This window comes from Antechinus flavipes, chromosome 3 (genome assembly GCF_016432865.1).
Source record: "Antechinus flavipes isolate AdamAnt ecotype Samford, QLD, Australia chromosome 3, AdamAnt_v2, whole genome shotgun sequence".
NCBI classification, from domain to species: Eukaryota; Metazoa; Chordata; class Mammalia; order Dasyuromorphia; family Dasyuridae; genus Antechinus; species Antechinus flavipes.
Window position 1 is genome coordinate 598,801,868 of NC_067400.1, and position 14,258 is coordinate 598,816,125.

At 50.2% G+C, this 14,258-nt stretch overlaps 1 protein-coding gene across 8 annotated transcripts in view; it reads right to left on the bottom strand.

Annotated features, from left to right (window-relative positions):
- The window catches only part of CAMTA1 (calmodulin binding transcription activator 1), a 1,246,754-nt gene that overhangs the window by 87,425 nt on the left and 1,145,071 nt on the right, over positions 1-14,258 (bottom strand). The window lies entirely within an intron of this gene.

The following is a 14,258-nucleotide window of genomic DNA, read 5'->3' on the forward strand; positions in this document are numbered from 1 at the left end:
CTGCAGAACTGGGAAGAATCTCCTGATAGATTTCTGCCTCCCTAGGAGACCCTGGTTTGCTCTCTGTGCTCTGGGGCGGCCTGTCCTTTTACCTCTTCAGGAGAAGAAAAACTTCCTCAGGACAGCTGAGAGGGCTGCAGTAACTAGAGGCCCAGGGTTGAGTCCACACATAAGCATTCTCTACAGACTTCCTGGAGACCCAGCTTTGATAGCTTCCATCCCCACAGGCTGTCTAAGAAGCACTTGGCCCTCCCCTGATCCATTAAGAAAATAAACTCAGAGAGCAAACAAGACCAAGCTATCGGTGGCTAGGTCCCTAATCCCCCCACAGTGATACATGCACATGTTCTATCCCTTGAACTGCAACAAGACTGATGACAAAGAAATCCCCGTATTTGGCGTCCTATTCATTTGGAACATTGCATTTCTCATGCAAGGTGTATTAGCTTAAGGAATTTCCTACTCCATTTGGAATGGAAATTGTGACAACCCGCTTGGCCCCCTAATTAAATTGAATGACACTACTGTCCCCAACGTCCCCAATCAAGAAGCAATGGGTGGGAGAAGCAAAAAAGCAAATGTAAGCTTTATAGCAGCAAAGTACTCCCAATACACGGCACTTTGGACAGTGGGATGGGCCGCTGGAGAGGTGGCCTTCTTGGGGAGATCTGGATCAGGCTGGAGGAGTCCCCTTGGAGAATGGGTCGGACTGGGGGTGGGCACAAAGTCTCCTCTGATTCTGAAAGTCCTCGATCCCAGGAGAGAACATAAACTCCCCTGGGCACCAGCACCCACCCACCCATAGCGTGTTACTGCTCCACCTCCCAGGCAGGCTGAGCTCCGCGCTCCTCACACAGGACACCCCAGTCTCCATCTTGGTGCCTCTGTTGTCCCCCAGACCTGGCACGTGGGCCCCGCTGGCCACTGCTGGGAGAAGTCCTAGTGCTTGAGTATAACCCCCTACCCTACACTAGGCTCCCCTTAACTCCTCAGCTCCTCGTTTTTCTTCCCCCAAACTGGGAAATTATTTTGGGCTCATTTCATATTTATAGAGTCCAGGACTGGAGTCAGGACGACCTGAATTCAAGCATGGCCTTAGACATTAGTGGCTGTATCACCCTGGGCATATCCCTGTACTCTGCCCCAGTTTCCTCACCCATAAAATGAACAGGAGAGGGAAATGGCCAACCATTCCAGCATCTGTGCCAAGAAAACCCCAAATGGAGACATGAAACCTCAGATACAACTTAAACAATTGAACAACCCCAGTACTAACCTAGTACCTGATACTTAGTAGATGCTTAATAAATGCCTATTGAATTAGTGAATGGTGTCCACAAAAGTCTATATCACAAATTCAAGAATTAGCGATTCTGATCCCAAGTCAAAACTGCTTTTCTAATTCACCCAGAACACTCGGGTTTTGCTGCTTCATAAACATTAAAGTTCCCCCAAACTACCAAGCCTACAGATCCTGCTATATCCATTCATTCACTTACTCATTCATTCATTCAACAAACCAGACACTACTTCAATTAAGTTCCTGGGGTTACAAAGACAAAAATGAAGCAATAGTTATCTTTGAAGGAATTGACATTCCAATGGAAAGACTACAATGTGCACTGAGACAGACCAGGATAAAGTACGTAGCAAGTACTTTGAGGGAGAGAAGGCACCCTCACCTTGGGAGAGGCGGAATTGGGAAAGGTCGGTCCAATCTCTCTAGAAAGGAGGTAGCATTGATCTGACCCACAGGAAGCTGGAGATTCTAAGAGGGGAAGGGAATAAACATTTATCTACTGCCCATACTACGCCAGGCACTGTGCTAAGCAGTTCATAAAAATCATAGATTTAAATTTGGAGGAATTACTAGAAGCCATTGAAGGCTATAGAGGCCGAGTCTCTTCATTTTGTAAATGAGACCCAGAGAGAAGAAGGCTTCTGCCCAAGATCACACAAATGGTAATGAAGTGGTGGATTGGGATTCAAATGCAGTTTTTATGGCCTTCTCCTCGTGGGCACTGCCTCAGTCATCCCATGTGATGTCCTTCCAGCGGATGTCTGCAGAGAATCCCCCTGAGACCCTCTTCTGGAGCTTTCATACATCATGGAGACTGGTGCCTCACAGTGATGGCTAGGGAGGGACAGTTTCCTCACAAAATGGGTCTCGCCCACCCTCTGTTCTCAATCTGAAGACTCCAAAGGTTCTCAGACGTGGTCTGACTGGTGTAGATAGCTTTCTAATAGCCCGGGTGGCCATCCCTTTGGGCCTTCCCGTCCTGTATAATAACTCTCATCCATGTTCTCCCAGGAGGTCGCAGGGAGTCTTGCTGTTCCAACCCATGAGTCAATGTGAAGGTCTGAGGAGAAGTTGCCCCTGAAAATCCCCTGCAATGTGACTCTGGGTGCGCACACACCTATTGGCTGATCAGGAAGCCCCAGAATTACTTAGTAGTGTGGAAGTTCCTCCAGCAGCCTCATCACATGGGATGCAGAGTCTGCCCACGCTCTGGATTAGAAAGCAGAAGGTCAAAGGTTCCAGCAGAAGCCCGGCTCCCACCTCTCTCTTGAGCCCACTCTCTGGGTGGTCAGTGAGGGGGTCAGTCATTGGCCCTCAGTGTGGATTAAATGAGAGCACAGAACTACACCTGGAAAGGCTCTCAGAGACCATCAGGTGCAGCCTTCTTGTTTTACAAATGAGGAAACTGAGTCTGGAGGGGTTATGAGATTTGTCAAAGATGTCGGGAGTGAAATTTGAAGGCGGGTCCTTTGGCTCCAGGGCCAGCTCTTTCTTTTCTCACGTACCCAACTTGTGCAAATGCTTTGTGAGCGCCGACGCTCTGGGACTGGCCGTGTTAGCTGGCTCACAGGGCAGACACTGCTGCCTTATCAAGGAAGAAGCCCAGGCACTGGGATGTTACGTGACTTGTCCAGGAGACACACCTCCAGACTCCAGGCCCAGCTCCGCTTCTACGCCACATGCAGCCTTCAAGCCACACACCAGGCTCGGGGGACCCAGGTAGGGTACGACCCAGGTCGGAGACCCCAAAGGGCGGCAGGGCTGTGGCTCTGAGAGGGCCCAGCTGAAGCTGGAGGCGTCACCACACATGGACCCCGGGGATGTGATCAGTCCTGTGATCCACCTTAGCCTTCCAGGCAGTCCATCTCCTTCAGCTCACTTCAGGGAATGGTTACAGGACATTTACAAGGTGCCATGGGCTCTACGTGTGTGATTAACACAAGGGCAGCATAGGAGACGTTGGCTCTTTCCTGAACAAAAGGCTTAGGGCAGATGGACATGAGTGACTCTGGTCCAGATGAATGATAATATTTATTTTGACCAGACTGGTGATTTAATTGGTATTAGGAGCTTTGGGGAAGTAGTAGCTGACTAGCATCTACTTTGAAACTTATGGTCCTGGAGGGGTGCAAAGTACCCCAGAAGTGTTCCCTGAGTCACCCAGGGTCACGTGGGCAGCATCGGCAGATGGGGGACTTAAATTCAAATCTTCCTGACTCTGGGCCTCTCTAAAGTCAACATCAGTAATAATAACCATTTATGGAATGCTTTCAAGTTGTGAAAACACTTTATGTGAAATGCAGAGAGGTGCGGCTTCAAGGAGACTCTGGGCCCCCACGAGCCAGCACTCTGGACAGAGACAGACATCTTGGCCCATTCCTCTGGCCCGAAGAGTGGGATCGGGAGAGAGAGCCGGGCAACAAGCACCAGGGGACTGCAATTATGCTAGAAATATCCCGACCCCACCTATCGTTCCACCAGCTCTTCTCACACAATTTCTTCCCATCAGTCATGGGTTTCTTCTATCCAAGAAGCCTCAGCCCAAAAGCTTGTAGCTGGCCCATCACAAGCAGCTCTCACTTGGTTTAGCAGCTATGGAAGAATCCCAGGAGCTTTTCCCGGGGGCAGGGAAAGGGGCTGCCTTCACTCCATGTCCTTCAGCACCCCTTTCTCCCTACTAGACTACCTGGCAGCATGTAGGTGGGCCTTAAAAGTCAGAGATGGTGGTTGATAGATGAAAAAAGTGGAGGAAAGAAACCTTAAGCCAAGAGGAAATTCCAAGTGAACTTATATGCTCAACTCTGGCATAGGGTCTGGGATGTGCTTAGCAACAAATATATTATTGTTTGTGCCTAGCCTCTTAAGCCATGGTTCACAATCCCATGTAGGGTTTTGTAACTGAAGGGTGGCAAAATTATGATTTCTTAACAGGAAATTTTTGATTTTATATTTTATTTTTTATATCTATTTTATATACCCATATACCCAGGGTCACATAAAAATTTCTCAGGTGAAAAGGGGGCATGAGGGGGCAAAGTTTAAGAAGCCCTCTTTTGTCAGTTACACTGTAGTCTATAACTAGGATATGGCTCCCTAAGTACGAATGGCAGCAAGGATAGAGAACTAGTCTGGAGTCAGAAAGATCTGCATCATTCAATCTTTCAGTATCCCCCCAATTCAGCAAGACAACAAGTTGTAGAGGTGTTGACCTACGTTGGTATGGAGTATTTGCCCATCTAAGGGTCCCCTTTTCTAATGAGATGACAGATCCCATCACTAGCCCTATCCCATACTAAAGTAGGGGCTTTACCAAATGGCAGGAAATTTAGAAGTCTGTCCCAGAACAGGATTTCTCTCCAGCCTAGTCTATAACCCAGCCCTTTGACCCAATGCCATCCCCACCTCCATTTCCCCATCAATAGCCACGGTGCCTGGCAGCCTCATCCCAGGAGAGTTCTCCCCATGCCCACTTTCCCCCAGGTACCCATCTTCATCACAGATGGATCTCTGAATTAAACAGTCTTGCTGTGCTTTGTCATCAATGGGGCCTCGGAGAAGCAGCCCTGGTTCTCTGTCCTTTCCCAAGAGTTCATCAGGCAAAGGGATCCTTCACACTGGTCTGAGCCTGAGCCCACAGTGGGACAATTCTCTTCCCCCTACAGTGAAGTGTGAGTTGGCTACCCTGAAGACCAAATGTAACCTCCTTGGCTGGCCACTGGTTGTGGCCTCTAAAACTCTAGGAAAGCTACATTCCTACCTTGTCTCAGCCCCGGGCAGAATGCAGCTGTTGATCGCAGACCTCCCTTTAATCCTGGCAGAGCTGAGCCCCAAAGAGCAATTAAAAATAGAGTACCAGAATCTAAGCTGCTTAATGGAAGATGTAGGAAAGGAGGCAAGCTCAGAGAAGGGAGGGAAAGCGGGAGAGGAGAGGCTGGTCATTTGTCTACCTGGTCACAAGTCAGAATCAGAGCATCCCAGACAGAAATTCAGAAAGGATTAGGGTCCTCTAGTCCATCCTATGTTACAAATGAGGACACTGAGGCCCTGGGAATTAAAGATTACACAGGTGAGCATTTAAACCCAGTTCTCATGGGGCCATAGTGCTTCTCCAAGAAACAATATGGAGGGTGCCAGAGGTGGTTCCCATCGTGTGTGTGTGTGTGTGTGTGTGTGTGTGTGTGTGTGTGTGTGTGTGTGTATGTGTTTAAAATTTTTAATTTATTTTACTTTAAATTTTAAAAATCTACTTAATAATCATTTGTGTTTTTTTTGAAAAAGGGTTTGTGAGTGTTGGAAGGTTTCCTGTTGCCCTTCTCCAATTGGAAAGCAAGACATTAGACCTCCTAGCCTTGTCACAGGGGAAGAATAATGGCCATTTGTAATGGAGAAAGACCAAAAAAAAAAATGCTTTAACAGATAGCAGGGCTTCTCACCTTGGCAGAACAGCTTGCTCACATATCCTTCCAGTGGCCACTTCAGGCAAAAGAGAAAGTTCTCAGAAACCCTTTCGGGCACAATTCCCCCATCCTCCCAAGGTGGGCATGGAGAGCCTCGATAAGCTGTTGCTCTCCAGGGTGTGAGGCCCATACCACGGCTCTTGCCCTGTATCAAAACAACCTCCCATTCATTTTCTACATTCCTTCTGTACTTTATAACATTTATGATATAAACTGGAGGGCACAGGTGATTTCATTTTGGCCATTGTGTCTGTAGCACCCATCAGCACCTGGTCCATAGTGAGCACATAAGAAATGCCTCCCATTGTCCAGTTTCCTGGGCCTCCCTGCCTCTGCTTCTGGAAAAACAAATGAACTACGAGACTATTTGGAAGTATTCAAAGAAAGTAAATGGCTGATTTCTGAGAAGAAAGTAGCGGTGTTTTATGAATTGAAACATGACAACGGTTGTGATTAGAGTGCTGTGCTTCAAGTCGAGAAGCGTCAAGTCTGACTCCATATAGGAAGTAGCCCGTGATCCTGGGCAAATTCAGCTTTGCCTCAGTTTTCCGATCTGTAAGATGGGGATAGCACAGCATCTCACAAGGTTATCATGTGGATCAGATGGGATATTGTAAAGGGCTTAGCACGGTGCCTGGCCCATAAGAGACATGATATAAATGATAATTATGAAGAAGAAAAAGAATTTGGTTGGATTTTTGCTCAGAGCAGCCACAAGGACAGGATCAATAGAAATTTGTTCCTAGCGCAAGATGACAAACTAAAGGGCATACTTCTTCCAAGGGGAGGAAGGCCTATTTCTCAGGATAAGCCCATATCTGACTTCAATGTCCTTCATCAGCTTGCTCAGCAGTACAGCAGAATCAATGTTGGGCCACACTTTCCTTGGATCAATGACTGTATTTCCCATCTCACAGGGCCTAACTTCCTTTCCAACATCTCTGGGGGTGGAAGTTAAGACTGCCTTCCTTTAATTCTCAACTAAAATTCTATTTTCAAGAATATTTTCCCCTCCATTTTTAATTCAAATACCTTCCCTTTGCTAATTATCTACTAATTATGTATTAACCAGCTTGCTTTGTATATGTTTTTGTTGCCTCCCCCCATCCCCACATTAGATTGGAAGCTCCCTGAGGCGGGGCCTGACTTTTGCCTCTTTTTGTAATCCCCAACACTTGGCACAGTACCTGGCTTATAATAGGTGCTTAATACATGTTTTCTGAGTTGATTGGACCCTCTCCTAGTGCAATCAGCCTTGAGATCAGCCTGTGATTCCTGCCCCAAACCCCAAACTGTTGATGGCCAAGATGAAAGCATTTCCAGTTCCAGCTCCTATTCAGCGGCAGACCTACCTAGGGGAGGAGGGAATGGGCTTCTAGGTTCATTGGATCTAAGGTCAGAAGGGACCTTAGAAATGATCTATTCCAAACACCTTCATTTTGCAGATGGAAGAACAAATTTGAGTTCTTCCTAAATGGGAATTTGAATCCAGGTCCTTGCCTCTGAGCCCAGGGCACTTTGCACTAACCTGATTTTTCTTTGGCCTCTTTGAGCACCTGCTGGTCAGACGAGAGCACTAGAAAAGCTAGAAAAGAGGCAGAGTTTTTCCTCTCCCATCCCCCTGTTTTCTTCCTCCCATTTTCTGGGCCAGAGTTTTCTGTCAGTGAGTGGGCCTTTTGAACAACTTCTCCAAGCAGAGGATTTTCAGGAAGTCACAACCCAAACTTAAGTCCTTGTGCTGCCTTTGGTGTGGAAAGCAAGTGTCCCCCATCCTTGGAATGCACTTCCTTCTCAGTGCCATCTTTTAGAATCCCCCCACTTCCAATTCACCACATCCAAAGTGGGATTCCCATGTTCCCCACAGCTTCTGATGTTTCCCATTTCTATTCTAGCACCAGCATCTCCCCAGTCACTTAGCTTCTCAAGTGGGGATCCTCATTAACTTTGCCCCAAATCCAATCTGTTGTCCAGATCCGTAGTGTCTACCTCCATGACAACTCTCCTGCCTGTTCCCTTCTGTCTATACAATTTTCGGAGGTCCAGGACCTCATCACCTGTTTATTGTTTGCATCACCTGTTTATTGTTTGCATCACCTGTTTATTGTTTATTATTGCAATTATTGCAATAGACTCTTTAAAATTTTTTATTATACATTTTAAATAAAATTTATTTATTATATATTAATAAAATAAAAATAAATTTTTAAATATACAAAACATATGCATGGGTAATTTTTCAACATTGACCCTATTGCAATAGACTTAGTTAGTTTTCCTGTTTTCACATCTTTCCCTTTTTATTTCCCCCTTCACAAGCTGTCAGCATGACATTCCTGACATACAGAGTCCACTAGGCCTTTAAACCCTCCTCGTGCCTCTAGGATAAAATGGAACATCCTCAGCCTGGCACTGAAAGCCCTCCCAAGAGGGGCTCACTTTCCCTCCAGTCCACGTTACCTCCTCTTTCTTACTGCTTCCTCTCCATGACATTCATTCTCTCACCTCCACCCCTCTGTACAAGTGGGCCCGGGAGCCCGGCATGTGGTTTCTCCGCCTCACTGAATCTCCCCAAGCACAGCGCAAGCCCCGGCTTTCTCTTGGAGCCTTTCCTGAGCCCTCCAGTGACTATCAGCCTTTCTCTTCTGAAACTGCTTTGGAGGTCTCAGCTGCACAGACACGGTAACATCCCCCCTCCCCCCGCCTTCTTAAAGGCAGGCTCATTTCGATTTTGGTTTCGTGTCCCCCAGACTTAATACATGTTTGTTGAACTGAATGTGTGACATATTACACTGAGGATGAGTAGCCAGGAGAAGAAAACTGCAGAAGAGGCGACAGTTGGGATTCACGTGAGCAGGTCCAGACCACACGTGATCCGAGCCTTCTTGCACATTAATCAAAGGAGATGCTCTGAGCTTGCTGGCTTTCTCCAAAGCCTTGTTCTCCCTGGTCCCTGGGGAAGGCAGGGGGACCCCAGGGTTAGAGGAGTGTGATGGAGGGGGAGAAATGCAAGTCACCCACATTCACACCTTATTGGAGAACAAACAGCTGGGGCTGTTCTCCTTGGCTCTGGAAGAGACACTGGCCCTTTAAATAAACAGAGATGTGGGCATGAAGGCCCAGGCCTCTGAGAAGCCCCAGTTAGTACAATTATTCAATCTTTCCCCCTGAAGGGCCTCTGCATTGCAGCTGTCCTGTGTGTGCGCGCCTGCACGCATGTGTGTGTGCATGCGCATGTGTGTGTGTGCATGCGTGCGCCGGGTGTTAGCGCTGCCCTAGTTTATGCAGCACTGCAGTCCCCCAGCCCCTCCTCTCCCTCCCTTCCTCTGTGTCTCCGTCTCTCTCTCTCCTTCTCATTCTCTCTTTTCTCTGTTTCATTCTCCGTCTCTGTCTTTCACTATGTTTCTCTCTTTTTCTTTCTCTCTCTCTCATTTTCTCTCTCTCCTTTCTGTCTGTCTCTTTCTCTCTGTGTGTTTCTGCCTATCTCAATTCCTCTCCTCCTTTCTCTGTTTCTGTGTCTCTCTCTGTCTTTCTTTCTTTCCTTCCATCCCACCTTCCTCCCCTCTGTCTGTCCCTCTGTTTCCTATTCTCTCTGTGTCTCTTTCTTTCCTTCCCTCTCTCCCTTTCATTCTCTCTCTCCTTTTTCTCTCTGTCTGTCTCTCTTTCTGTGTGTGTTTCTGCCTGTCTCTTGATTCCTCTCCCCCTTTCTCTGTCTCTCTGTCTCTCTTTGTTTGCCTCTGTCTCTCTTTGTCTCTGTCTGTCTTTGTCTTCCTGTCTCTGTCTCTGTCTTTCTCTGTCTCTCTCTTTGTCTGCCTGTCTCTGTCTCTCTTTGTCTCTCTGTCTTTGTCTGCCTGTCTCTGTCTCTGTCTTTCTCTGTCTCTCTTTGTCTCTCTGTCTCTGTCTTCCTGTCTCTGTCTCTGTCTCTTTCTTTCCCCAGCCCCCTCCCCCCTCTCCCACTACGAGATCACACATGTTCTACTCCCTGATGAGCTCTAATTGAGATTCTCTCCCTCCCCACCCCCATCCCCAGAGCCTGGGCTGACAGAGAAGCGCCGTAGGCAGCCAGGGTGTGAGAGAGGGAGAGGGGCGGGGCCTGGCACCGGCTGGGCGGGGACCCAAGTTCGCGGGAGCCCTCCCCATGCTCTCCCGCCCCCTCAGCCTGGCCAACCGCAGCCTCCCCGCAAAGGGGCCCCTCAGCAACAAGCACAAAGCAGGAGCGTCGCCATCACCGTGGCAGACACTGGGCTCTCTGGGCCCACAGGGAGCTGACCCATGAGCCCCAGCGCCAGGAAGGGGCGGCCCCGCCCCGTCTGTGTGTGCAGGGCTGCACGTGTGTGGTTGCGGTGTCCACGTGCACGACGTGCACGCATGAGGACCGCAGGGACGTGGGGTGTACGTGACGTGCCTTCCGTGTGCAGACTGTGCCGCACACTCCGAGGTATCCCCGTGCAGAGGTGAATAACGGACATTTTCGGACACATGCATGCAGCCGTGCACGTGTACCTGCGTGCACATGCTTACTGGTTTAGACGCGTGTGCAGGGTGAGCACGTGGTTACATGTATCTGCACTTTCACGTGTGCAAGCGTGACCACGTGCACAATGCTGTGTGACTGTGACACACGGGGCGTTAATAGTGTGAAAGGCAGCTCAGGCTAGTGGAAAGTGAGAGGGTCTTGGAGTCAGGGAGGGGAGATTTGGGTTCGAGTCTCGCTCCCTCCACGCGGAGTCCTGCCCCAGGCAGACTCTTTAACCTCTTCGGGCTGTCGGCAAATCTCTCCGATCAGAAGCACGGATAGCCTGGGTCTTGTAGATACGTGTGCACGTATGTGCACGTGCATGAACCTCTGTGTATGTTTGTGTATCACCGCATGGAGGTGAATTGTGCACACGTGTAGCCAGAATAGTTATATTATCTGTATATAAATGAAGTCCAAATCTGGCCTCCAGCGCCCCCTAGCCGTGGGGTCCCCGGTGAATCACTTCCTCTTGTCTGCCTCAGTTTCCTTGCCTGTAAAATTTGAAACTGAAAATGCGGCGAATGCCTGTCAAGCTAAATGACGCTTCAGAAAAAGCTGGAGCAGGAGGCGGCAGCCACCCCTCACCTCTGCCAAGAAAACCCCCGAGGGCGCGGGAACACGCTGACGGAGCAACCACCGAGGGCCCCGCGACCGTGCCTGTGGCTGCGCAGGCCAGCCGTGCTGGGGGGGCGGGGGGAAGGGGCACCAGGCCTCAGAAGCGAAAGAAGGAAGCCCATGTATCAGCCCCGGCAAGAGGCGGAGGATGTGGAGGGGAAGCTATGGATTGAGGTATTGGAAGGGGAAACCGCAGCAAGCTGGGTGAACTCCTCTAACCATCCATTCATTTTGTTCTCAAGATTCACGCGCCGGGATTTGCCTGGAGAGAGCCTCCTCCCCCTGCCCTCTCCCCAGTTCGGCCGTTCTTTTCTCTCTGAGAGGAATCATTCACCGCCCTCCTCGCCCTCTCTGCCCACCAGAGCCCGTCCCACCGATCGCGCGCCCGCGGAGACAATAAGTGGGCGGTTTGTGTGAGACCCAGCCAGGCCCAGCGCCTCCCCTCTGACCCCGCTCCTGCTCCTCCCAGAATCCCTTGCTCTCGCGTTGCGTCCCTTCGGCGCCCAGAAACTCGGCGCCCCGGGGCAGAGCGTGACTCCGAAGCCGCAGCCCCACGTGGCTCATGGAACACAGGCTTTGGCATTTCCCTTAGCCCTTTCACTGCTCCGCACCTCAGTTTCCCCATCTGGTCCCTCTGGCTCCTCCCGGTTCTAACCGTCCCCGATTCTTTGTCCGCCTCCCCTCGGGTTTATGATGGCGCTCCCTGAGGCAGGAACCAGCACATCCCGCTTCCGAGCGCGCCGGCTTTTGTGGGCTTTCCTCCATTTCACTCGGGGCCCGCCCATGGCGGACGCTCCACAAATACCTGGCGAATGGAGCTGACGGGAGCCGGCCCGGCCTCTGAGGCACAGCAGACCAGAGTCCCGTGTTTCTAGCTGGGACATTTACTGCCTGAGGAAACTGAGCCCCAGGTTTGCCCAAGGGCGCCCAGGTAACGGACCCCGCTCCTCGAGGCTCTGGCCCGGCAGGGGAGAGAGCACTGGGCCCGGAGTCAAGAAGACCCCAAGTTCAAATCCAATCTCAGACCCTTCCCGACTTTGTGACCCTGGGCAAGTCCCATAAGGCTCAGCCTCAGTCTCCTCAGCTGAAAAATAGGAAGGAAATGCCAAACGCACCAGGAATTCCCGCCAAGAAACCCCCCCCCTTCCCCCCCCCCCCCCCCGTGGGGACATGAGTCGCACAGGACTGAACAACCCCAACTTCCGATTCCTGATTTTCCTCGAGTGCAGACCTGACCACAACATGGTCCTATTTAGTAACGTCCAATGGCGCCCTGCTACCTTGTGGGTCAATGTTCACTTCTGTTATTTTAAAGCCCTCCCTTTCTAGGTGTCTCTTCCCACAAGACCCCCCATCTCCCTGCCTTTCCCCTACGGGCCTGGAAGGCTCTTGCTCGTCCCTTCCCCGACCTGTCTTCCTTTAGGATCCAGCTGCAATCTCACTTTTTCCTGCCCCTGGCTCCGACAATGCCCTCCCCACATTATCTTGTATGTACCTTGTAGCTTTTGTGCTGTCTCCCCAATTATAACGTGGGCTCCTTGACTGCAAGGAACTTTTTTTTTTTTTTTTGGTATCCTCAGTATTTAATAAGACATCTGGCCCAGAGTAAGTTCCTTAAAAAGATGCTTGCTAGTTATTAAGTGACTGACTCCCAAACCGACATTACCCTGTGCCTCTGTCTTTTGGGTCGGATCTGGCCATCTGACTTATGCTTCATAAACAAGGGGCGCCCTCCCAGAACGCCCATGTTTCCCTGGTGGATCTCCCAAGTGACCGTGTCTTCTGGACTCCTCCTCCCGACTAACACAGAGGTACATCCACTGGGCCCTGGTCTGAAGCTTCATGCCCTGGCTGATGGCTTCAGGATAAAAGCTCCCTTCTCCCTGGCTCCAGGGCTCCTTTCTAGGCTAAGGGGGGGTCCCTTCCTTCAGCTGTCTGGACCGCCTGCTTTTTTCTGGCCCGGGCGCCTCATTTCCCACCTCCTGTGTTTGCACAGGGCTTGGTCCTCATGGTTCTGACCATTATGACCTCATGCTAGAAATCCTAGCTTCCTCCAGTGCTCGGACACGGGCTCCTTCGGACAGATTGCCCGGACTGAGGTTTCCTGGACGCCAGGGCCAGCCCTTTCTGGGAACTTGCCACCGCTTGCCTTCCTCATCCTTACCAGTGCTCCCTCGTCTCCACAGCAGCCGGGTGCCTCAATGGCTAGAGCACCGGGCCTGGGGTCAGAAAGACTCCTCTCTGAGAGTTCAAAGCCAGCCCCAGACCCCCCCCCAAGCTGTGTGACCCTGGGCATGTCACGGCACCCTGTGTGCCTCAGTTTCCCCGTCTGTAAAATGAGCTGGAGAAAGACATGGCAAACCACTGCAGTATCTGTGCCAATGGAACTCACAAGGAAGAATCCCTCTTTCCATAAAAATGCAAATCGGGGTGGAAAGGGGACGCATTCTTGGTGGCCAGGCAGCCCAATGCATAACCACAAGCAATCCCCACAAGACAAGGAGTCATCTGACCTCCCCATGCTTGGAGACTTCAGGGGAGGCCCCCCCCCAGCCAGGGACAGCTCCGATTGTTGGAGATTCTCCTGACATTGAGCTGACTTCTGACCTTGGAGCCAAGAGAACAGGGCCAGCCCCCCTCATCTGTGCCACTCCCAGTTTGCATCCCTCCCCTTACCCCAAGGCTTCTCCAGGCTAAGCTGGGACAGTGCGTCATGACCCTATACCCATCCTAGCTTCCTCCATCTGCTTTCTCTCCAACTTATTACTACCCTTCTCAAGTCATGGCTCCAGAGCTGGACACAAGAGCCAGAGCAGGCCCGATGGGAGCTGGGGAAGGCTGTCGCCTTCTTCCACACCCTGCCTTTCTCCGGGCAGCCACGGTGGCAGGACCCTTTGGGCTGTCCCATCTCACGCTGACCACAAGTTCCCACCTTGGGGAACTTGAAGCTCCCCAAGCCACCAGATTTTTTGCAGGCAAACTATGCCTCCCTCATCTTGTGCTCAAAAAGCCCGTGTTCTAAAACACCGTGTGTCAAAATACATTTGTCTTTACTTCTTCTTGTTAGACAAAACCCAGGTTTGGCTTCTTCCCCCTTTTATATCCCTTAGGCAGTCTGGTGAAACCTATGGAGCTATTCTTAGGGGAAAGGAACCAACACTTAGAAAGCACCTACTGTGTTCCAGGCACTGCACTTAGTGTTTAGAATATGCTTTTTAAATGCGTAAAATAAAATACATAGGATTCATAGAGGAGATCAATTATTTTGACAATAATAGTTTTAAAATACATAGGATTACAAGGGAAAACAGTCACATTGAATTATAGTTATTAAAAATATATAAAAAAGGTAAGATCCCCTGCTCTATAG